Here is a 23,427-nt window from a genome sequence, read left to right as displayed (position 1 = left end):
ATCCAGAGGGGTCAGCATTACAGTACCCAGCAGGACTTAACGTGGCAGACAGTTGTCATTCATTACCTCATCACCATTTAATGGTCTCAAAAGGTAGCTGAAATATAGCATGGAGCATCAACAGGGAGACTGCTCATGGAACAGGCAAATTAGGCTTGCAGCCAGAGTAAACATGGGACAATACACCACTGGTAACATGATGTAAAAACAATAAGCAACTGGCCCTACACAGAACTCTGCAGCTAGAATAGTTATGAGGTCTCCATTCACTTTTTAAACATAAAGGAAGCCTACAGGAGAAACTGCTTTGGAAGAGACCAAACCCCACAAGTACCACAGAGTCACAGTCATCTTGGGCTACATGTGCATTAGCAAGTAGTGTAGCACAACAGAGGATCTGTGAAGCAAACCAGCTGGTACTGGTGGACACCACACAGTTTGCATCTGGATGCTAAAGGGGGAAGCAGCTTAGACCCTCTCATCCGATCCAATGGACTGAGCACCCCTGGCAGCTGGAGTACATTTTGCTCCAGGATCCCATCTTTCAGTTCAGCTGTACAGGAAGATTACTTAGTCTGCTTGCTCCAAGATGTGAGCCAAAGTGCACTTTTGGTGGCCCAAAAGCTTTGYACCTTACTGACAGGCTGTATAGCACTCCTAGCAGACAGGACAGCCAAGGACAGAGTGCTGCTCRGAGCGTGGTGAGGATCCACATCCAGGATCTGCTCGGTTCTCTACGCTTTGGGTCTGAAAGCATCCGGCTAGCCCTGGCACAGGGCTGAGCCACTAGTCCRTCAAGCCAGAAATTGCTTCACCAAGGCCAGTTGGAATGAGAACAAAACCTGTCTCATAACAAAGTTAAAGTCCCTTCAGCCTTTCCCTTACCCTCTTTCCACTGATTTTTCCTCAATCGACTGCAACTGCTGGGCCTGCCGCCCCACAGCTCCTTCCCAAGGACTCTCAGCCAGCCACGAGGAGCAGTGACCCTGCCAGGTGCTGGCTCGGTACCCGCTTCGACAACRTAACCTGCGCTCCCTGCTCAACGCTGCGGCCGGGACGAAGCACTGCGCCGGCCCGCGCCTGCAGCGGGCTCGCGCGCCCTAGGAGGGCATGGCAGTGGAGGCAGCAAGAGTTCCCCTGTGCAGAGGGCAGGGCCACGGAACACGTGCTTTACCTAGTGGGTGTATARTATGTACTTTCTAAAATCAGACTAATAAAAAACAAAGCAAAACCCAACAATAAACAGCTTCAGTTGAAGTGCACACAGAATACTAAATTGTAGGCACTAGATAAGAAAATATTCTGGTTACTCTCCCTCCTGTTTCTCATTAACACTGAAAAACAAAGGATGGATAAGAATGATCCCATGACACAAATGAACATAAAATGCACAAAGCCAGAGAGGAAATAAYGTACACAGTGGACTCTGCAATTATACTCAAAGGGCAGGTAAGTAGTGACATAGTGAGACCACCACAGCGCCACATAAGCCTTCACCTCTCCCCAAGGATAAAACAGGACTTTGAATTGCTTCTATAACAAGCCTCTATTTTCACTTAAGAGGCAACAAACCAGCTACCTTTGRGGATTGTAAAAGCATGGAGGTATCCACATTTAGTCGTGTTTCCTCTGTATTTCATGAGCCCTATTGCATCACCCCATATCCAGTGACCTGCTGYGAATGGTTTAGATCATGGCACGTTTCCTGCTCCAGTTCTACCACTGGTGAACTCCAAGTGCTTTCTCCTGCTACTCCAAGRGGGGTACTGGAGCTGCCCAAAGCTTTTTTGAAAACATTAATTCTTATTTTTCTACCCTGGCAACTCACAAGAGTATCTCTGCTCCAAGCTACTCCTCTTTGGATTAAAATCTCTGAAGAGATATCTAGCCATTAGTTTAAACTTAACATAGTCTTTTCAAACATCTTTCCCTTYCTTGCCTCAGTCCTTGCTGAGGGTCTAATGCCACTCGCTGCAATCCGTCACCCAGGATAACCTCTGACTCTKTTCCCACACTGCATCTACAAGTCCAGGCTACTGTAAATCTTGCAGACACTCTCTATATAACAAATTCAGATAGGGCTTTTCCTATCAGATCGTGCTGAAAAGGCTCCCTCCAGGCTCCCAACACCTTCTGCCTTTACTACAGTAACTTCTTTCCAGGTTTGACAAAAAGCAATTCTTGCCTATATCCATTTACAACATTTCTGCAAAGATGATTCTCCTACACTGTCACTCTGACCACATCGCCCTTCGCATCTGCCCTCTCTGGGCTCCTTTCACGTTGTATCAAAAAAAATCTTCACTTTCTAAGCCCCTCCTGGCCTGTCTCTGCCTTGTCRTCTCTCATTCCACACCGCAAAATAGGCTGTCACTTCTCTTCAACCTGCAACTCCTGCCTTCATCACCCGCTTGTAAGGAAAATACAAAGCTTCATCCTTTCTYGCAGTGCGTCCTTCATGCTAGGAGCAACTTGCCCTGAGCATTACCCTCCTGCGATGCTCTCCAAAAAGAAAGCYGACCAGCTTTAGACAGTCATATGCTGAGACCTAGCATGCTACCTATCACCGCAGTATTTGTGTGTTCCTCTGCCTCTAGCAACCGCTTTGTCTCGTCTCACAACACAGCTGTTTAATGTTAGCACAGGGCACAGCATGCTGCTGTCCTTTGTAGCCCAGGCCTGAGGCTTCTGGACACTGAATACAAATAATAACAAAAATCCAGTGTTTTTCCTCTGCACTTGGCTCTGTTGCCGCTCTCTGAAGAGCATCATTTAGAAGCGGGGCTCCAGCTCTGGATTCGTGACACAGGTCACAGTACRCACATCTGAGTGCGCCACACAGCTCCTCGTGCAGCCCAGGTGCTTGTCATTCCCCTGCTGAGTGCTAGCAGCTGAGAGGATTTTCACAGCATTAAGTAATGACAAATAGAATCTTTTATATTGGACAAATATGAAACACCACAGATTCGGGGCTTCTTTTTAGAAGCACATAAGCCACAAGATTTCACCTCATGAGAGATTTGCTTTTCAAGATCAGAAACCTCTGCCAAAAGCCACTCCTCTGTCCAAAAAAAACACACATTTCCAGGGTAACAGACTTTCTTCTAGCATTGAGGGCCTGTGTGTCCTCRAGAAATAATTCTTCAGAAGTCTTAGTTTATCTTCTGAGAGTGATACTCAGATATTTCATTATACATACATCATACAATTTAGATTAAAATTTACCATCAGAAAAGTAGATATCTAACAATGCAACGATATTGGTTATCAGCTGAAACTGAACATGGAACATACAAAAAAGTAGGTTTTGCATCTTGAAGTAAACACTAAAACCTATATCTGGAGACAAAGACACCACTAAGATATGTGGTTTATAGCATACTTACACCGCAGAACAAAAAAAATAGAGAAGGGGGTTAGGTAGACTAAGGAAAGTAGAGAGAAAGGGAAGTCTCATGCAAAAAGAATAAAAAAGTTCCAGGCATTAAAAAGGTAATCCTCAGAGGACTTCAATTTTTCTTCTCCTAAGAGTACACAAAATGAACCAGAATCTTGGCTCATAAATCTATCTTAAAAATGCTTGACCTAATGTACTGAGCTTTGATCTACTCGCATCAATTTCCCATTTCAGCTAATCATTGTGCTCTGCGCTGGGTGGCAGCGGGACAGGTATATCCTTCCAGAAGCTGTTGGACAGTAACTAATTTTAAAGATTGGTTTGCAGTTTGTAATGRCATGGCTCTTGTATGTGCTCCATATAAATCTGTACAGTCCTGCATGCTACACTGAGCAAATCAATAAATCACTAACAGGCAACACTTGCAGACCTTCTATTATCAAATGCCCTTTGAAACACTTCCTATCTCTTTCACACARTATTTCCTATGTTTGGGAGTTGCTAGAAAGGTATTTCATCATTTAGCAGTCTGTCACATTGGAACCATCTTATGCATAACTGCCTAGTTGCTAAAACGTTTCAGAAGACTTGGTGAATGGCCTCACCACCCTCGAATTCAGGTGAAYATCAAGACATGCACTGGCATATGGAAATGCAACCCCAAGACCAGATCCAGTCCAGGAGTAGAAATACTGTGGGATCAGGCCATTCACTCAAAAGAAAGTTTCTAGCTTCCAAAGAAAATTGCTTATAGCAAGGTGCTCACAAGCAAACAACACATAAGGATTATTTGACTCATTTGGCAAGTAACTTTGGAAAGCAAAACATTTGTTTACAGTGAATTTGTGAATGAAAGAGTGAATAAGTGATTGATTATAAACACACTCCATTTTAATGAGAAAATCACCAGAAAGTCAACCCCATARGTTTTTATAGTTAGAATAATTTCTAAGCAGAAAGGATTCACAAATATTCATTCCAATTACTTGTCCAYAGAAACAAACATCTCCCTCTGCCCATCTTCCTGCTTCTCTGTAAATGAAGATAATGTTCTTCCCTTATTTTCTTTCCTTTAAACTACTTCCCAACARTGCTAACGGAAAGCAACAGGTGTTATCACGAAAATAAGGGTTATTTGGAATAAGAAAATTTCCTATTTTTAAAGGTTTTAGCTTTGCAATTTTTTTACCTATCCTAACAGCATATCAATCATCATTCTTTAAGAGACAGATGCAAACTCAGGCTAGCTATACATGAGGTATCATGCTTTTTGTTCACAGCACTAGGACCAAGCGTCTGTGTGAGCCTAAAGAACCTTATGAACCCAAATCTTACTGAAAGTCAATGGGCCATAGCTGTTAATTCACTCAGAGGCTTTAGAAATTTTCCCAAGCTCTCATGTAAGCTGCAAAGGTTTGTGCTTTGTGTTCAAGAACTCTGGACTTTGAGATTAACCCATATAGCTCTGCTACTCCCAGTACAGACTCCAATTCAAGAAASAAAATGAGCAGTTTAACTTGGCCTCAGTGTCTAAATGCAAGTTGAAAGTTAATCGAGTTCTTAATCACCATTCTGGAGCTGGCAATTGTACTGTGAAAAGTGATGGCAAATAACACGATATACGGGTCAGAGAAAAGAAAGAACCCGAGTCTGAKGTCTAGCCTACATAGTTTAAGAATAAAACACATGCTAACTAGGGTTTCCAGAACATCATCTTCCAGCACTCATTTTCACATGATACATGGTTGGGGAAGTGCCAAGCTGGTCCCCATCAAGAGGGTAAAAAACTCATAGCTGACTCCTGGGCACAAAAAAAAAATAAAATAAATAAATAATGAGAGCAAAGATGATGAGCAACTACTTCCAGGAAATACCTAAATAAGATAAATTTGTTTGATTTTGTTTCAACTCCCCTGGTACGCTTGAAGAAAGGCTTCTAAAAATGTTCTACTTCAGTGACCTCCAGGAGCCAATATCTGCAGAGGGTGGCCTAGAAGGTATGCCTAAGAGAAAATGCATTCAATTTGGGAATCCTTCATTATTGCCTCTTTACATGCTGTCTTCACTCTTGCTGAGCCAGGCTCACAACRGTCAAGCACAGCTCAGCACAGCTGAGAGCACGAGCTGGGATTGCCTGGGTCCTCCATCTCRGCCTGCTTGGCTGAGTGATAGGAGACATCATGCCCCAACACACGAGATGTCGAATCATAAGAAATGCAATAAATTCAGATTTCCATGTAATTCTAGTCAAATACATAAAATCATCTATCCCAATGCAAAATACTTCAAAAGCAACGTAAGTGAATCCTTCCAGCCAGCTCCTTCTGCACAGCCAATAAAGAGCATTACATGCACCTTTGCACTCCAAATTACACAGATCATTACAAAACCAAAGGGATTTCCCTCACACCTAGCAGCCAGGAAAGGATGATGGGTTTTGTTACAAGCTTTAAACTTTTAGCAAAACTGAGCTAAGGCTACTTTCCAGGAGAAAGCAGGTTGTATTCCCCATTGTAGGCAGGGGAGACTGAGTTTCCAGCTACTAAGTGAGCTGCCCCGGCCCTTGCACTAGTTGGAAATTTATCACAAAGCTACATGAAATTTAAGATGAAGTTATTTATAAATTCAATCTAATATTTCAGAGTCAGAGCAATAAACATGGCCTCTAAACCAAGAGATAAGCTCTAGGTCTTAAAGTTGACTAACTGATTTATACTAACTAGAGGTGTCATTTTGGGGGCAGGACTGCACCAACTGAAATATTTAAATTTTTTAGGCTTTGTAGGAATCATCTCTTCCCCTGGCATTTTCGAAAGCTGGCATACCAAGCTTAGGTTCTGTAAAGCCTTCTTATGAAAGGGTACAGACTACAGAACCTAAAGATTTTGCCTTGAGTTATATAAGACTGCATGTATTTCTAACACAGCAGTTGAACTAGTGTGTGCTGAGATGTATAAAAGCATTAATGAGAATGAAGATGTAAGRAATAACGTTAACTAGGCCTTTTCATTATAACTGAAGAGCTATGCAAATATAAAACAGATACATAAAGTTTTATAACGTAGTGCCTTCTCAGAACCTCCAACATTTATAATACATTTCCATTACTATTTGCTGTAAATTGCCTATGTGTTTTACATTAAAAATAAATTGTTCCAGCCAGACAGCTAAAAGGTTTGATTGCAAGCAATTGTAGTCGACAGTATCAAACAGAAAAACTCTAACTTTGAGCTTAGAGTAGGAGAGAAGGATGCAGCTTCACAGAGCTGATCACAACAGCGCAAACCTAGAGCTGTGCTCCATTTCATCACCACTTTGCTGCAATTCCTGGGGTTACTCCCCCACACTGCTTTTAGAAAGCAGAAAGAGAAGGATCAGCTCCCCAAAGAGATGGCACAGTCAGAAACAGCTTTTAATTTGATTCAGCTTGTCAGTGGCAACAGCTGTAACCCTCCATAATCAATGGCCAGATAGAGTGCAGAAGGCTGCTAGTTTTACTGATTTTWACTTATTTTTATCCTCTTGATAGTCAGGCAACCTGGAAATGCATGCTCGAGCCCTGCGTGTGGTGTGAGCAAGCAGTGCAGCAGCCAGCCTCATGCCTGCTCACTGGTGAGTCCTCGCCGAGCAGCTGCACAGGGCTGGGACATCGGCCTTCGCTTGCTTCACCTTCCCCAGGCCACTGCGGCCTCAGCAGGGAGGAAAGCGAGCAGGCTGAGCAGCACCATTGCCCAGCCCCTCCGGGAGCAGTGGAGGGCCACACGTCGCCAGTGGCCTCAGCTATGTAGAAGCTGGAGCGCACACCGTTTGTTCCTGCCCTCCTGGTTGTGGCAGCGACCACCGATGTGCAGCCTGCCATCGCTCATCACATCACCGCATCATCACTCGGCAGCAGGGGAAGCACGGCAGGCTGCCAGGGAAGAGAAATCATCGATGGTAACACAAAGAACATACCAGCACTCACATCGACAGGGAACAACTAGAGTAAGAGTTCAACACATGTGCGCTCTTGTAATCTCCTTGTATCCTTAGCTCTTGTTCCTAGGTGCAACCTATTTTTGCCAGCTCCACAGGCTGATGGGGCATGATACTGCCTGCAGCAGAGCTGGCTGGGAAAACATCAAGGCAGTTGAAGTTTCAGGTAATTTTATGGATCATAAGGCAAGAAAGTCTTTCAGGCAGGGACTGAAACTAAAACTGGCCAAAAGGCATCAAAGCCAGGAGCAGGAGGCAGCCAGGGCACATAGGAGCTGCACTTGGCCAGACAGTTCACCAGGCCACAGCATTGGGGCTGCCTCTGCCCATTCCCACCACAGCCCCTGGCACTGCCCACACTCTGAAAAGGAGCCCAGACCCTCGTGAAGACAGCATTAAGTCACATCCCAAACTCCCTTTCCACCACTGAGTGGGGTAAAAAGTTGTGCAGCRGTTTATTCAGTTGCATGACCCCTAGAGATTGTGCTTTAAATACAGGCTTAGAGTTTTTATCCCATAACAGTCCTGCCATTAGCCATGAAATACCGCATGAGCTATTACTAGTGAGGGAAGGAAGGATCACATTTCTAGCTCACTCAGAAATCATGGGTTTGRGGGGTGGGGGACCTTCAGCATTTAGCAGTTAGCTGGTTAAACACTTATCATGTGAACCCAACTCTATCAACATCCCCCTAGTGAAATCTCCATGGAAATTCAAGCTGTCGCAGGTCATTCCTTCCACCCTGGTGCCAGCACGCTTCCCTACTGAACAAAGGCAAGCCTTCAGGGCTGTTACCACCTCTGCTGCTTGACTGACAATTAAAAGAGGGATTTGTAATTGACTTGTATTGGATTACACTCTTCTGTGCAAAGACAAACAGTGCCTGGATAACTAGCAGGTGGAAGAAATTAGTTTATTCAGCTGCCTGCAAGTCCAAGAATAGAAGTCCTTCACACTTCATGCAATAAAATGGTGGAATTAGGTCACATGTCTGCAGCAATTCAGTGCTACCCGTCTGGAAAGTTGCTAAGATGCATATAAATGAAAAAATGGCAGTGGCAAACTTGGAGCCAGAATGATGACAGTAATTTATTGCTGAATAATCAGTCTATTCCTGTTTAAAAGTGCAATGGGAAGAGTAAGTGGATCCTTCAATATCTACCCACAACAGCAAGTCCCACCGCCAGGAGTGCCACCTGAGCCCCCACATATTCCCATGCGGGGCTGTAAGGACATCCTTAATGCTGTCTGCTTTGTTCTTGATCCTCGTAACTGTCCTAATCCCAGTGAGCAGAATCATGCCAAGGAAGAGGCAACACTCTTGTCCTTCCTGCTGAGCAGGACACAGCAGCCTAAGGGACACCCCTCCGGTCTCCAGGGGACAAAATCTGCAAACGCCAGCTGAAGCGCAGTGCTGGGTCCTCACTGTTTTATACGCAAAGGCATTCTTTACTTAATGAGAAACTATGTCCTTCAGATGCCCTTACCCACTGCAGGCAGGGTCTCTGGCAGGTGCCCTCTCACAAATACATACTTATTTGACAGCAGCAATCCCGTTTCTAATGGTGTTTGAATTATTCTCCWTGCAACTTTCCAAACAGAAAATATTGAAACTGGATAAGTAAATATTAATACCATCCGTCAACCCACGAGCTGCACATGCTCTGTTCACTTTGACATCAGCTCAGCCTTTGGATCTTAGGTGTTTGGTGATCTAATATTTAATGACAGCAGATGCCTACACACCCTTGAAACAACATTAAAAATAAATAAGTTCTTGAAGTGAGGCAAGAAAGCATGTGCACATATGTACTACTGCCACCTCTGAATTTTATTCCTAGCCAAGTAATGCAAACAGTCATAAAATATTCTTTTGGCATCTCTTTTAGTATTCATAGCATGCTTGTGTGGTCTAAAAACAATTTAGACTGAACAAAAACTTGTGCGGCTTTTACTGATTCTGATATTGAATTCTTTTTTCTCTCTATCCCCTCTATGAATACACAGTGAGTCAATCTAGTATGTCTTGATGGTTGAATAAGCTCTTTGATTTTTGAATTATTTTGAGATTAACTGAATTTGAAATGTGTGCTGCATGCAATGTCTTGCTGGCACAAAAAGATGAGCTTTGTTATTGACAGAGAAAAGTTGCAAAGCTACATTTTTCATTATTGCTTGATACTGCTGAACTTGTGTTCCTGTCAGACTGCYGCCTGCCATAACAGCAGGGGTGACCAGGTTGAGAAGTTCAATTTCCAATATTCTCTCCTGACCTGCCTGAACTCAAGTGACCAAGTGGCCTTTCCYGGCACAAAAAAGAAAACCCATATATATAATAAAAGACCAGTGTGCATTATGTTAGACTGCTTAGAAGCTGTTTAACACCAAGAAAGCATCAGATCTCCCACAAAAATCTTTGTCAGTATAATCCGTTACAGCTTCACAAAGAGAAAGAGTTTCTACAAGTTTTCCTATTTGTGGTCCAAGGTGCCATTAACCAGGATCTCTGAAGAGCTAACTGATCACAAGAGAAATTCAATAAATAACATAACTTTAAAGCATGGRTATACATGCATAAATATGTTCCTTAATGTTGCTGCTTATGCACACTATMACTGCTATTTAAAAGCTACGTGCAGGAGTAAGGAGAGTTGTCAAACCACGAACAGGAGAGAAATGAAAGGAGTCTCAACAGATATTCCACCAGAATACTAAAAGTCCAAGAGCCTTTGTCTTACAGAGGGAAAAAAAAAAGAGGTGTGAAGCACTAGAGCACTTGGTCTTCTGCAGCATATCCTGAGTATTTGTTAGAGATGCCACTTCCAGCAACATCCCCCTTTTCCTGTCTTGAAGTGACTCTGGTTTTCCTCTACTTAAGAGTAACCCCCTAAAGCAGCCTCTTGCAAACTCTAAGGTGCTCAATATCTGACCTCTTCCAACTAGTGAATCTCCCCAATTGCCACTGATGCTCCTTGCACAAGACTAAGTCAAAGGAAACTACTCCAGTCCATGTCCCCAAAAAATCCAGGCAGAGAAAATAAAATACCTCAAAATAGACCTGAAGGCACCAGTGAGCACATTATTCATACTGAGCCCCACCACTCTGCACCTCTGATGAGAGAAAGATGGCTCATAGCCTACCAGCTGCTGAGCAAGGGCTTGCAGCAAAGCTGAGTAAAGCTCAGGAATATGATGTCTTGAGAAATGAAGATTTGGAGAAACTTCTTGCCAAACCCACAAATACAGGAGTCAGAGGGAAAAATAGTTTTCTTCCTTTCATTATCGCCTGCTAGTCCTTTTGGCCAGCCAAGCGTGTCCCATGTTCAGAAAATATATTTGTAGTCCTCCTGCTGCTATTGTAGTACTTTCTTCCCCATCTCTGTCTAAATTGTGGTTCTYGTCTCCACCTTATCACCCTTCTTGCCCCTTTTCTCCTGCCTAGTTTCTCCCAGCTCCCTTTTCCTCTCTTCCTAYGTTATCCCTCCCTTCCTCCTTTTAGCTGAAATTCCTGGTACTCAGGTTGAAAGTGCCCTAAGCCAACTAGATTAATTTTTCTGTTATTTAGACCCTGGTGGGGGTCTAAAGCTSTCATTATCAGATGTTTTTAAAAGGCAGGAAGACAGCTCCTGGCCTATCAAGGATGGATCCTTCCCAGAAAAGTTCCCTTCCCAGAAAAATCTATGGTGATGCAGTAAAAGCAGCACTGCTAATATCACATTTCACTTGCATCTATGATGACTAGTGTAACTGAAATAAATTAYGAGTACCACATGTGCCAGACTAACAGAAAGCAATAAAACACAATATTTATGAATAAAGATAGCAATTCTCTTATTAAATCAGACAGTAATATTATTCCATCAGAGGACTCTTCATCTCATATCATAATCAATACTGATTATGAGTGTAAAGGAAAGGCTCTTGCCATTATTATAAGCAGATCCCATAGATTTTGAAAGGTAACGAAAGCTTTTCTCTGGAAAGCAGGATCCTACAGTTATAATCCAGATCTTGTAACAATTTATTTGGCTTTCATGAAAGAAAGTCTTAGACAATAAACCAGATTTTGTCACCACTTACACCACTGTCTGGCTGGTGTAATTGTATTGACAGATTATTGTTATCCTAGAGTGATACCAGCACGACCAAGAGCAAAATCTCAATCTTGGTTTTTAAAGGCTGAAAGAACTTAATAAGCCACCCAAGATATTTCTGTAGCTGTTTCAGTAAGTGGTAGCTTTCTGAGGTGTAGCACTGGAGCTTGATTAAAAGCTAATGATCCAAAGTATAAGACTGTTTCTGGAAAAATTACTTTAATCATTAAAGACAAAAAATAATCCCCAAGAAACATACATTTAGTGCCTCGACTTCATGTCTATATTTGGGGACAGCTTTGTCCAAGATGCTCACTAAACAGTGACAGTGACAGCAACTCTGACTACTCAGCTTTGTGCCCATCTCCTTAAGATCTCCCTGATTTTCCAACAAGCATATGCCTTTTAAAGGTGTTTAACAGACTTAGTCACACCATTGTTGTTTTAAAGATGCCAGTACATTTATTTAAAATGAATAAGCTATATAAATGACTATCTTGACACAGGATATAAAACCTGTATCTAACACTCTTGTTCTAAGTAGTAGTAATTAGAAAGACAATGTTAAAGATTTTCTCCTTTTTAGGGGGAGGATGCAGAGAGGTTCCTGGAGAAAAAAATGCAGTCATTAACAAAGGTTATTAGTTCATTAACAAAGGTTATTAGTACAGTTACACATATTTCCCTATATGGTTCCAGTACATCTATGCACCTAATCAATGAGGAATCACGGATTTCAATTTCAAGGTACCCCATGATCATCAACAGGCAAGAAGTCAGCAGACAACTGAGCCCTATTTGCAGAAGCAGGGACTGACAATGCCAGAGCTGCTGCTCTCAGCGCTTCCCGTGGACAGGGAAGTGACACAGACATYGCTCTGCCAAATCCAGTGGCATGGCTCAGAGTTTGCTACTACTTTGAACACTGAGCTGGACTAGGAAGAGAAAAGGAGTTCTTAAAGGGAAATGCRTCAAAACCCAATGGAGCTACAACTGAATTTAGTCATTCAACATTTCTTTTTTTGCTAGAGGAAAATGCAAAGRTTTTCATGGCTACCTTGGAGCATTGAAGACTTTAATCAGAGTAGGAGCTAAGCATGAGAACCAGAGGGCAGCCATTTAAGAACATTTCACAGATCACACCAGTATAAGCTGGGGAACAAGCAGCCATTGCTACATGATTAATTTTAGCAGAAAGAGCTCAGTGACACATATCAAGAACCTCCACCCTTCCTCTGACAGARGCTACCTTGATAAGTTTTTACTCCACTACTTCATGTGGAAAAGCTCGCTCCAGTCGCTTAACCCTCTCCTTTCATTTTGCAGCCACTATTATAAGAAAAACTATGCTTTGCATTTTTGCCTTGTTTCCTTTCTTCTCTCTCTCAAAAAAAAAAATCAATGCACCTTTAGATAACAAAATTCATGAATGTCTCCTACCACAAATTCAGTGGAAATATTTTGACCCAGTAGAGCACCCTATGATGCAGCTGGCCACAGGTATTTATAGAAGCAGAGCTATGAAAAATTCCCAGCGATTTTGAAAATCGTGGAAAAGTCCCTAACCTCCTGTTCCATTGCTTGCAAGTAACAAGCACAGCCAAAGTTCTCCGACACCTCTTGGAATCTGCAATTCTTTCAAATAACCTTTTACTAAGATCTATGTGAACCTACTCAAATTTACAGCTTTAGGATTAAATCACTCAAACCTCCTTGGACTCCAAGCAAAGATGAGGTGAAACCACAATGGCTTTGAGTTTTACTTGCAATTTCAGGCTTGCTTTGAACTCAATGTGCAAAGAAAAACGTACTTTAAGCCCAAGCAAGCAGTCTTTTGAAATCCTACTCTTGGAGGTAAAACAGGCAAGCCACCTCTGCACATTTCTGGGAGCTCTCCTCTACAGTACAGGGTCAAAAGGAGGAAAAATCTATTTCTTGGCCTTCTGACTAATAATTTCCATGTCCTAGTTTTAAACATGTGTCCATCTCCTTTGATCAGCTTTCTCAGCCAGGCTCAAGGGTTTACCTTTGAGGAAACTTCACTTTTTCTGCCTGATGCCAAAAATAAACTATTGTAGAGTCTTAAAAGTAGCATTCATTTCCTCCACCCCTGAAACATCTCCTCCTCCTCTAACAGCCTACAATATATTGTATATCTAAGGAACATGCTGGTCATGTCACCTACATTCCCCATGCCTCCTTTCCAGCTTTCCTACTCATGTGTTATAATGGGCTCTAACCTATTCAAGTGCCTATGGATTAGGTTTCTCATTAAATATCACATCATTCAAAGATTCAATGCACATGCCTACAGCCAGAGAAATTCTAATGGTCCCAGCTCTTTCCTTTTACAGACATAATAGAAATGTCTGTGCTCATTTGTTTCCACTTCACTGAAACTCTAAATTTAGCATGTGTTGAACCGACCTATCATATGTGACTAACTTAATAACCTTCCTACTTTACACTAATCATATCCTTTCCCCCCACCCCTTTCTCTCTGAAGAGGGAAAAGTGAGTTCTGACCAAAGAGGAAAAACCTAGAATCTTCCCATATACATCACCTTACTAGCCTATAATGAGTTGTTACTATTCTAAGATTCTCATCATGAGGCATTCTCCAAGTCAGCTCAGGGCCCAGAACACACAGAGCCAAATGCAAAAAAAAAAAAATGTATATGTAGCACAAATACAAATGATACCATGACACTAGCTATGTGCCCCAGAAAGCCATCTAAAGGCTTCCGTTATTTATAGGCTCAGGAATACCTTTAGAGAACACACTGGTGTACACTAAAGTGTTACTCTGTTTCATTTCAAAAAGTAGCATCCTAACAAGATTATGTTCTTATGCTGAACATGTTTTACAGACTAAAGCCTCATCCATTTCTTAAAATACAGATACTTTACATGAGCCAGTATTTGAAGAACCCCCTCTGTAACTGCTACACAGAAGGTGTTCAGTTTGCAAGTCTGTTTTGCTGTAGTAGCTTTAGTTTAACTACTAACTATAAATGCAATGGGGGAACTRAAAATGAAGTGGTACTTCTCTATTTTGCAAAAATCTCTAGCAATGAGTATTGAGTAATCAATAATAAAGAATTAGTACTTAACTCATGGTTTCATTTGTACATGAAGCAGAACAGAATTCACCTCTYTCCCAAAGCTATATTGAGCTTGCAGTGTTAAGATTACCCAAGTGCAAAGTAATTTATTAGACTCCAGATAYGTCTTGAAGAAAAATACAAAAGGCCTGATCTAATACCCTTAAATCAGGTCTGCGATTCGCAATGTCAATAGCTTAAGATCAAGATCATAGAGCAAATGTATTGAAAAAAGTAACACTTTAGCCAAACTACTAAGCCTTTCAAAACAGACTCTATGCAAAATTAAACTCCATCCAATCACTTTTTCAGACTTAACAGATTGTTTAGAAGCAAACGTAAAAGAGTCAATAATTCAACACCACACGAGGCCAAGAGCAAGAYTCTGTATTTGCTCATAAATAGAAACATACAGAATATGGTGTGTCCACTAAGAATATTTTCTTGTTCCAACTAGTCCTGCTTTCTCTAGGTACTTTAACTGTTTCCATTTGGCAGAGTTTTCCAGATTAACTTTTACTGACCCTCGCTCCCTCCAGCAGCTTCATACCTCTCCTCTTTCCATACCAAAGAAGGAACACTTATTTCAGCCTCTCTGGCAAGCATGTTCCATCAAACATCTGTCCCAAAATACATAATAGCCAGAGGGTATAAACTATGTGCTCACACTTTGATTTCTCACTGTCAATCTTTCCAGCAGCAAAGCAGTCTTGCAGCCAAGAACCACGAATGCTTTCTGCAAACAGTTGCATTTTCCAACCCCCTTCTTGGCATCCAGGGCACAACCAGACATTTTTCTGCCACCTCGAGTCAAAGCTGAGCCTAGTCAGGCTACAGGTGTTTAGCTTCCAGTCTGAAGTTTACTCAACCATCCAAAATCACAAGTATTTCCAGAATTAGATACACTGACAACCCCATCACTAACATTTATGATTTGGAAGATAGAGTTCTAGCAGTGAAGCAACTAGAAASCAGAGGACAGTAAAATTCATTAACTGCCATAAAATACTACAGAAGCTGTGTGTCCACTTAATACTGCAATTGCAGCTGTAGCAGCAACCTGTACACTTCTGTTAGTGCAGTCTCCTCTTCTGATTTTTCAACACCAGACTAGACCRGAGGCGTCTTGAAGCACTTGATATCAATTTTCAGGACATCTTATAGTTCATACTGAAGATGCTGACACTGGTCGTAAGAACTTATCAGGATCCAAGAACATTTTACTTATTTAGTTTGCTATTTAACCTGATACATCAGTGCTTCTCTGATAAGAGAAACATTAGCCAAACTGAAACAGAGCTGTGATGCATCAGGGAAGACAAGACAGCTAATACAACACCTGGCAAGCCCCCTAGTATTCCTGGTCACAGGGCTACTACACAGTGAACATGGATTTAACACATTTTTGACATCAGAAAGTTGGAAGTTCATGAACTCAAGTGTGCCAGGAAAAAATCTACATCTGTGTACCCAGAAGATGCTGTACTAGAAATGAGCAGAAGCAATGCTGCCGAGCCTCTGTGAAACCTGTCCTTGGATAGCCCAAAATATGAAGCTTAGGTAGACAACACGTACCGCAGTCAGACAAGTGTAGTGCTAGCCATTACTGAATACACTGAAGTACTCCAACACGCTTCTTCACAGAATCAAGGCTTTAACAGAAAGAAAAACAAAGCATAGCACTAGAATTGGTGAAAAGACTAGGGAAGGGATGCTCAAAGGCTCTCTGAACAATACCACCACRATGGCACAATAGAATTTGTTAATAGGAACTGTCAAGGTAAAGAAACTAACTGAACAGCAACAAAGCCAAGAGGGAAGCAAAAGAACAGCAAACAGCAGGCTCAGGTAAATAGCAGTACAAAAGTGCCATCTACACTTATAACTAAGGACAGCACTTAACATTAACAAATGCATTAACATTCAGAGGCAATAAGCTCACATGCTTACAGCATTTGAACGTTTTACCATGTCTCAAGTAGCCTGTTAAAGGAGGAGGACAGGTAGTGCTTCATAAATTAAATCAAATACTATGTGATCACATTTATTTTTATCTGAGCCTACACCTCTTGAATTTTTTATCACCTTAAAGAAAAAAATAGTTATGCCCTGCAAGCCCATCAATTTGTCAAGTTTAGATTTTGAAATGCATATAAAATTTACACCCACTGARCATATTTTTATACCCACATAAAAATTTATTCTGGCAGTGTTTTGCCAATATGTCATCTATAAAGTTTTGTTTAGACTTTTATTACATATATTATATAGGGGGCTAAGGACACTTCTATTGAAGAGCTGTTCATCTTAGTCATATCAGGCATGCTTACAGCATTGCTTCTGCTCATTTTTGGTACAGCATCTTCCGGGTACACAGAAATAGTGACCACAGTCATTGAGCAAGTTTCAATTCCAACTACAAACCCAAAGGGTACGGTCATGCTCTGCATGGTCYTTTCTGGGTGAGGAGATCTTAGGGTTTGAATGCATTATAGTGGACAAGGCTACCTGCCCCATGTTTGGGGTGTGGGCACCCAACAACATGGAAAATTTCACTGGCTGCTGAACTAACCCTACAAGAGCAGAGAGACAAGACTAAAGAAGCCTGCGTTGCAGCCTAGCTTCATAGCTACCACACTCCTTGGTCAGGCCTGGTTTAAGATCTGGATGAACAAGGATCTGGTGTGATGCCTTTGCTGCAGAAGGCACTGCTGGGGGAAGAGCTGCAGCCTGCCAAGCCCTGCAATGGCTGCTCTCGTACCAGCACAYCGCCACCCTTCAAGTCTGCCCAGATGAGTCTCCGCCAGCATCAGGAGAATACACAGAAGTGCCAGGCATATTGGTCAAGTTCTTTCTCCACACACAGAGGAACCAAAACCCCTGCAAGTGTCCCTGCYTATTCCTGGTGCGTGGCCACAACACAGCCTCCTAGCTCTCAGCAAGGCACAAACCAAAGCAAACGCCACCAAAGTCCAGCCGCATACTGCCGTGGAAGAGGCACACACAAGCAGGAAGGCAGTTACACCTGTTGTTCCATTTTTGGAAGGGTGAAATGTCCAAGCTATTGATTCCTCACTTGAATGTAGAGTACAGAAAGTCACTTGCAAGAGATTTTTCTGATTACTGTAGTAGAAAACAATAACACAGACATGTCTATTTTCTTCTTCAGCTAAGTACCTGTCACATCCTGCTTGGTTCTTTTTATTCCCTTCCAGGTTGTATTTGATTAGCAAGAGAACTTATGAAAAGCAATTTCAAAGGCTGTATAGTACCACACTCATTTTTCCAAATGTTTCTTTTAATGGGTTCTGCACACACTCTGGCATCCAGGGTTTTGTATTAAATAACCATAGAAAGCCTCTGTGATACAGCTTCAGTGATCAACTGACACAGATCTGATTATATGATCCAGGAAAAAAGAGTTTTTATGCTTCCTCGGGGCCATGGGTACGCACTCTCCTCTCCTCTGCTGTTGTGTACTCTTGTCTGCTTACTACTACCAAGATAGCAATTTCTGTGAATCTACACAGTAGGTAACTTGGCAACRCTACGAGTCAGTGAAAACTACCTCCTTGTTACAATTTGCCTTAAGCTGGACACACGCATGTGAATTTAGGGCTCGAGTTAAAAGGATGTCTACGTGCCTCCACTGGCTATAGACAGAGGGGGCTTCGTCAGCCACTTGTTTCCCATTGCACTCCAGGAACTTACTGGCATCTTTAAGCACTCAAGCCCCCTTCTGACTTCCAGCCCTCATACTTACGCTGCCACCTGTCACGCTGACAAGAACTCATCTCTGTCCACAGAGCAAGTACCTGAGCCTGTTCGGAGAGGCAGGAAGAGGAAACACACAACCACCCCCAAGCAGGAACACAATCTTGCCTTCTTCATTTCTTTGCTGCTGCACATGCCACCACATTCATCCTTCGGCAGAACTAAAACTAGGACTCTACTTTGGTTTTTCCAATTTTAATGTGCAACACAACTTTAGCTCACATGGTATCATGTGTAACAGGGTCTTTTACCACCCTGTTACAAGGTGCATACATTAAAAATAACTCCTCTCTCCAKGCTTTGGGGACACCAGTGCACTCACTCCCTTCTCCACCTGTCRACCTGCACCCATGCCCATACCAGGGTGACAGAGCCAACAGTACCACTGCAGCATTGGGCTGTCTCCTGCATTTACATACAGTTGGAGRCAGTCAGAGACAGTGAACAGGTCTAAGCAGCGTCAAAACCAAAGCACAAGCAGAGAGAAGGGAGGCTGCACACCTCGGTGGAGAGCCCACCCTGCAACTTCTTTCAGGTCAGTGTAGAAACTGGGCTCCCTTAGACTAATAAGCAAAGCCAGCACAAAGGTAGGATTGCAGGAAGGGAGGATGCAACGGTCATGGTCAGAAAGCTCCTCAAGAGCTGAGCAGAATCTGAGCCCAGGTCCCAGAGGTCTACCACAAAAGAGTCCTTTCAAATCCTGAATTAGCAGGAGTATCAAGAATTCTCTACACTTGAATTAATGAAAAGGCATGATCTTCAGTTGACTGCTCCAGTTTCAAACACTGATAGATTAATGAGATGCTTTGAGTCTAACTGACATTTGGAAGATGAGACATTTAGGGTATCTCTAAAGAACTACATTAGATGGAATATGAAAGCAGGCCTGGGGGAAGAATAAGTTTTTTTCATCTTTCTTTTAGAGATGATCCAAATCCAAATAAAATGCTTGCTTTGGTTGAGATAGCACATCATCACTTCAGGTCTGTAATGTCATGAAATTGCTAAGAGAATAAAACACATTTAACAAGGTAAAGACTAATACACAAATTTGATTTCTTTTGCATAACCTAGCAGAAAAACTATATGTATTTGTAGATAATTTACAGTAATATTTTTAGTGGCTCTCCTAAGCTGCCTTCCCTAAGCTTCTTCCTTAGGAGAGAGCATAAACTGTAATCAAGCAACACACTAATACATCTTGTCTCTTTCTGGTCACCGCACCTGCCGTGGGAGAATCATGAATTCCAGCCATCCAACAGAACAGAAATCCTAAACCTGGCTGAAGAGTGTGCTCAAGATTAAAACTGCTCATGCATCAGCTTCCTGAATCTGCTACCTGGTGTGCAGAACAGCACCTCAACCCACAGCAGGAACCTGGGCAGGTGTGGGAAAGACCCCAAACCTCYGTTGAAAGGGCCAGAGGAAATGGCACTGCATCTTCAATCCATCAGGACYGCTGAAGAATAAAACTCATGACACAAGCTCCCTTGCCACAATCATACGCCAAAACAACCAACTGCAGATACATTGTCTGGAATCCTGTTTTTTAAAAAACTCAGAACTCRCATCTAATCAATTGGGTTTCTTAGAAACACAGGAGTGATCACAAGTTTTGTGATAAACCCCTGAGAACTGATAACACTCACCTAGCAATGGCCATGGCGCTTCTTCACCAAACCTTCTCGCATGTTTTGGTGGTGTTGCAGAGGAACATGCCTTGCCTTTCTCTTCCCTTGCACATCTACAAGGGTCAGACAGGATCTTTGAGTGATTGGTAGAGCAGGCTCATGGCAAGATTCAAAGGCAGGCATGCTAGAGCACCAGAGAAAGCTTCTCATTAAGGAGGATCTGTTTCCCTGTGGATCACCTCTGGTACTCCTGGGCATGCGTGTCCTAGGCAGCCCAGTTTGCAAACAAGCAGATGGTGGAGACATTGGCTAGTATAAAGCTTGGCATGGAAAGTCAAACCAAAAAAAAAACAAGCTTTCCTGCTCATTCCTGTAGAAGCTCTGCATTAAGCAATATCCTGTCTCACCTCCAAGGCATTTTCAAATCTGATTTTTACAGCAGTGGCAATTTCATCTGGGCAGTCCTTACACTCCCGCATGTGCATGTGCTGCATATTAGATAAGTTAATATTGATCACAGTCAAGTCTGCATGCATAAAGTGACAGAAGTTTGAAGCCTAGGTTTAGCTAGCCTTTAAGACACTACTGTAGGTCCAAATTCAGATTGCCTTCATCTTAATGGTGATTTCAGGCCTGAAKTTAGACTAATTTAATAGACAGCTCTAATGGGAACCACTGATCCTTCTCCCCACCCTGTTCTTCCCCAGCTGTCAGTCACATTTCTCTGCTTGTCCATGTGCATTTATCTGACCTTGTAGAAATTGTGTGCAGGGAATTAAATTAACAGGAGAGGAAAGAAAAAGATATCCTTCCACCCTAAGTTCATTTTTATTACCATTTAGTTCACAGAATCAGTTCAAGGGACCAAACAAGCTCCAGGACTACAGCAGGGAGGCAAGAGGTAACAGCAACGACTGATCATCACAGAAATTCARTTGCATTACCAAATCAAGTGCTTAAAATCTAGGACAAAACTACTTTAGAGTAAAATCATGCCCAAAACAGATCTTTCAAACAGATTCAGTGCAACAGCCYGAGATGAGAATATCTGCAGCTCATTTCCACCAATGTTGTTTTGAGCGCACRTTTACATGGTCTTACCCGTGTGCAGTTCCCTTGCTTTATTATAACTTTGGAGGCTGTAACAGACTCCAGTGTATAAACAATAATTAACTTCTGAAAGCAGAGGCGTACAAATGGCATTGTTTGATTTGCAATACACTTCACTCAATTTTTCTTCAGCACACAGAATTCTTAAGGAGAGCACTGACAAACAAGAAGCATAAGGTCTGTGTATTATTAAAATTTAAAACACATGCTGCATACACAGAATGTCAAAAAATACATTAATCATGTACAAGAGTAAGCCAGCTTGATCAGTTCTTTGCTGTGACGGTGCAAAGCCAGGGTGATTGCCAACAGTAGAGTTACTCCGGCTGTAGATCTTTGTTACCACAGAGAATTTATCCAAACAGGCATTTACTCCACCAGTGCATGCATTTCTCCCTTGGATCCTGTGCTGATAATTCAGAAAACAAACCTTTGCTTTTTGTTTCACTGTAGGAGGGTGCCAGAACTAGGACATTCAGCTCCTAACCCCGTCAACATCCTTGAAAAAGCAAGGAAGCGACAAAGCTGCCGGCRGTGAGGTACGGCCCCAGAGAGCAGCCTCCAGAGTGCCCACGCTTTGCGCTGCTCACTTCGTCCCCCTCGGAGACCCCGGCCGGAGCAGGCCGCGCACAGTGAAGCCTGGCTACAGACACATCACCCGGCTTTCGCTCGTGGAAACGATTCTTTCAGTCCCTCTCAGAGAATAAACCCCAAGCGCCAGAGGACAAGACAGCAAAGGTTAGAAGATCCACTCCACTTGGCTAAGCATCAGACACAGCATTAACTACAGCCCACGTCTTCCTCTCCCTCTGCTGTTTGGCCAGAGAAAAACATGAATTAAAATACCATTTGTGCTTTCTCAAGGCAGGGGATACACTCTCACTTGCAATAATTTAGGATCGCTTCTTCCAGCTGCAGTAGTCGAGACTTTAGAGCCTTATTTCTGATTTGAATTTGGTTTCTCCTGCTCATGAAATAGGTTCTAGGTTTGCCTTGCCTGTGCCATACTTCTAACGCACAGACCATCACTTGCCACGGTTAAAGGCAACTGATCACCGTGGRACACTCGCTTTATAAAATGAAAACCCAGAGTGCTTTTCCTAGCTGCAGAGTGTTTCACTCCCAAAGAAAGCAKTGATTAGGAATGCCATTAGCAGCTATTTCTGGTTTCAATTTACATTCTTCCACCTTTGGGGGGTCCACCCCGAGAAGGCTGGATAACAGAAGCATGGCACACCAGCAGGTCCCTGTACTCTTACATTCACTTATGCTACATTTACAACATGCTTCTCAAAGTGGAGYGTATTCTTCTTAACCAAGTTTTCCTTTCACTAGTGCTAACTTGTAACTTTATTGGACATTCATTTGGACTGTTTTTTCTGAGAATATCATTTGCCGCACAGACACTGTTTTCGCCAAACAGTTATTCCTGTCACAGGGGTTTCCTTATGTGGGAAATGAGTTATTTGTGCCCCAAGTTGTAACATGGGTTGGGAAAAAATGCACGAAGAGGCATCAAGAGCACAGAAAAGTGGTCAGCCAATTTTACTGCATAAATCCCTTTCAGACCTCAAACATCTTGTTCTGGTAATGTAAACTGTGCACAAAGGGAAGCATAAAAACTTCAGTGATTCAGGTCTTAAATGTTACCACTACAGGGAGTTACAGTGATTTATTGGTAATATTCCAAGCAGTAGAGCTAATGTAGAGCACAGAGCTCAGGGCAGGCACTCTTACTCAGGAAACTAGMAAACTGGATTTATGAGTCTTACTTCCTTTTAAAGGTAAAGGAGCTGGTGCATCATGCATTAGCATTGCCTTCCCCACACACACACACCCCAAGAGCATCGCTTTCTCTAGGACACTAATTGCTACTTTTATTTGAATAATTACCAGCAGTTTTTTTAAAACCAATAAACTATTGTCAATGACAGATTGATATTACTTTTAATAAAAGCTGTAAAACACACTTTATTCATCAACAGGTTTTTAATTAATGCCTCCAAAATTTTATATTTAGAAAATATCTTTGCTTTTAAACAAATACCTTGATTGTAACCTACTCAGCAGAACCACAGCGTTTTCACGTTGTATCGCCAGAGCTATGGCTATCCAGCTCCACTGCTAGGCAAGCCAGTGGAAGTGGATTGGTTTCAGCCCCCGGTGCCGGAGCACACGGGCTGCCCACATCCACCCCTTTGACTTCTGCAAGCAGWGCTCAACCTCACCTCCTCCAGGACTCACGCAAAACTTTAAAATCACTCTCTTCCTGCAAGTAACCTTTATGAACCAAGCCTTGATTTAAATGCCACTTTSCCCAATAACACTACAACAAGGAAAT

This window comes from Rhea americana, unplaced genomic scaffold, assembly GCF_003343005.1.
Source record: "Rhea americana isolate MKP2758 unplaced genomic scaffold, rheAme1 scaffold_6, whole genome shotgun sequence".
Lineage (NCBI taxonomy): Eukaryota > Metazoa > Chordata > Aves > Rheiformes > Rheidae > Rhea > Rhea americana.
The sequence above is the reverse complement of the archived record's forward strand: the minus strand, read 5'-3'. Positions refer to the sequence as shown.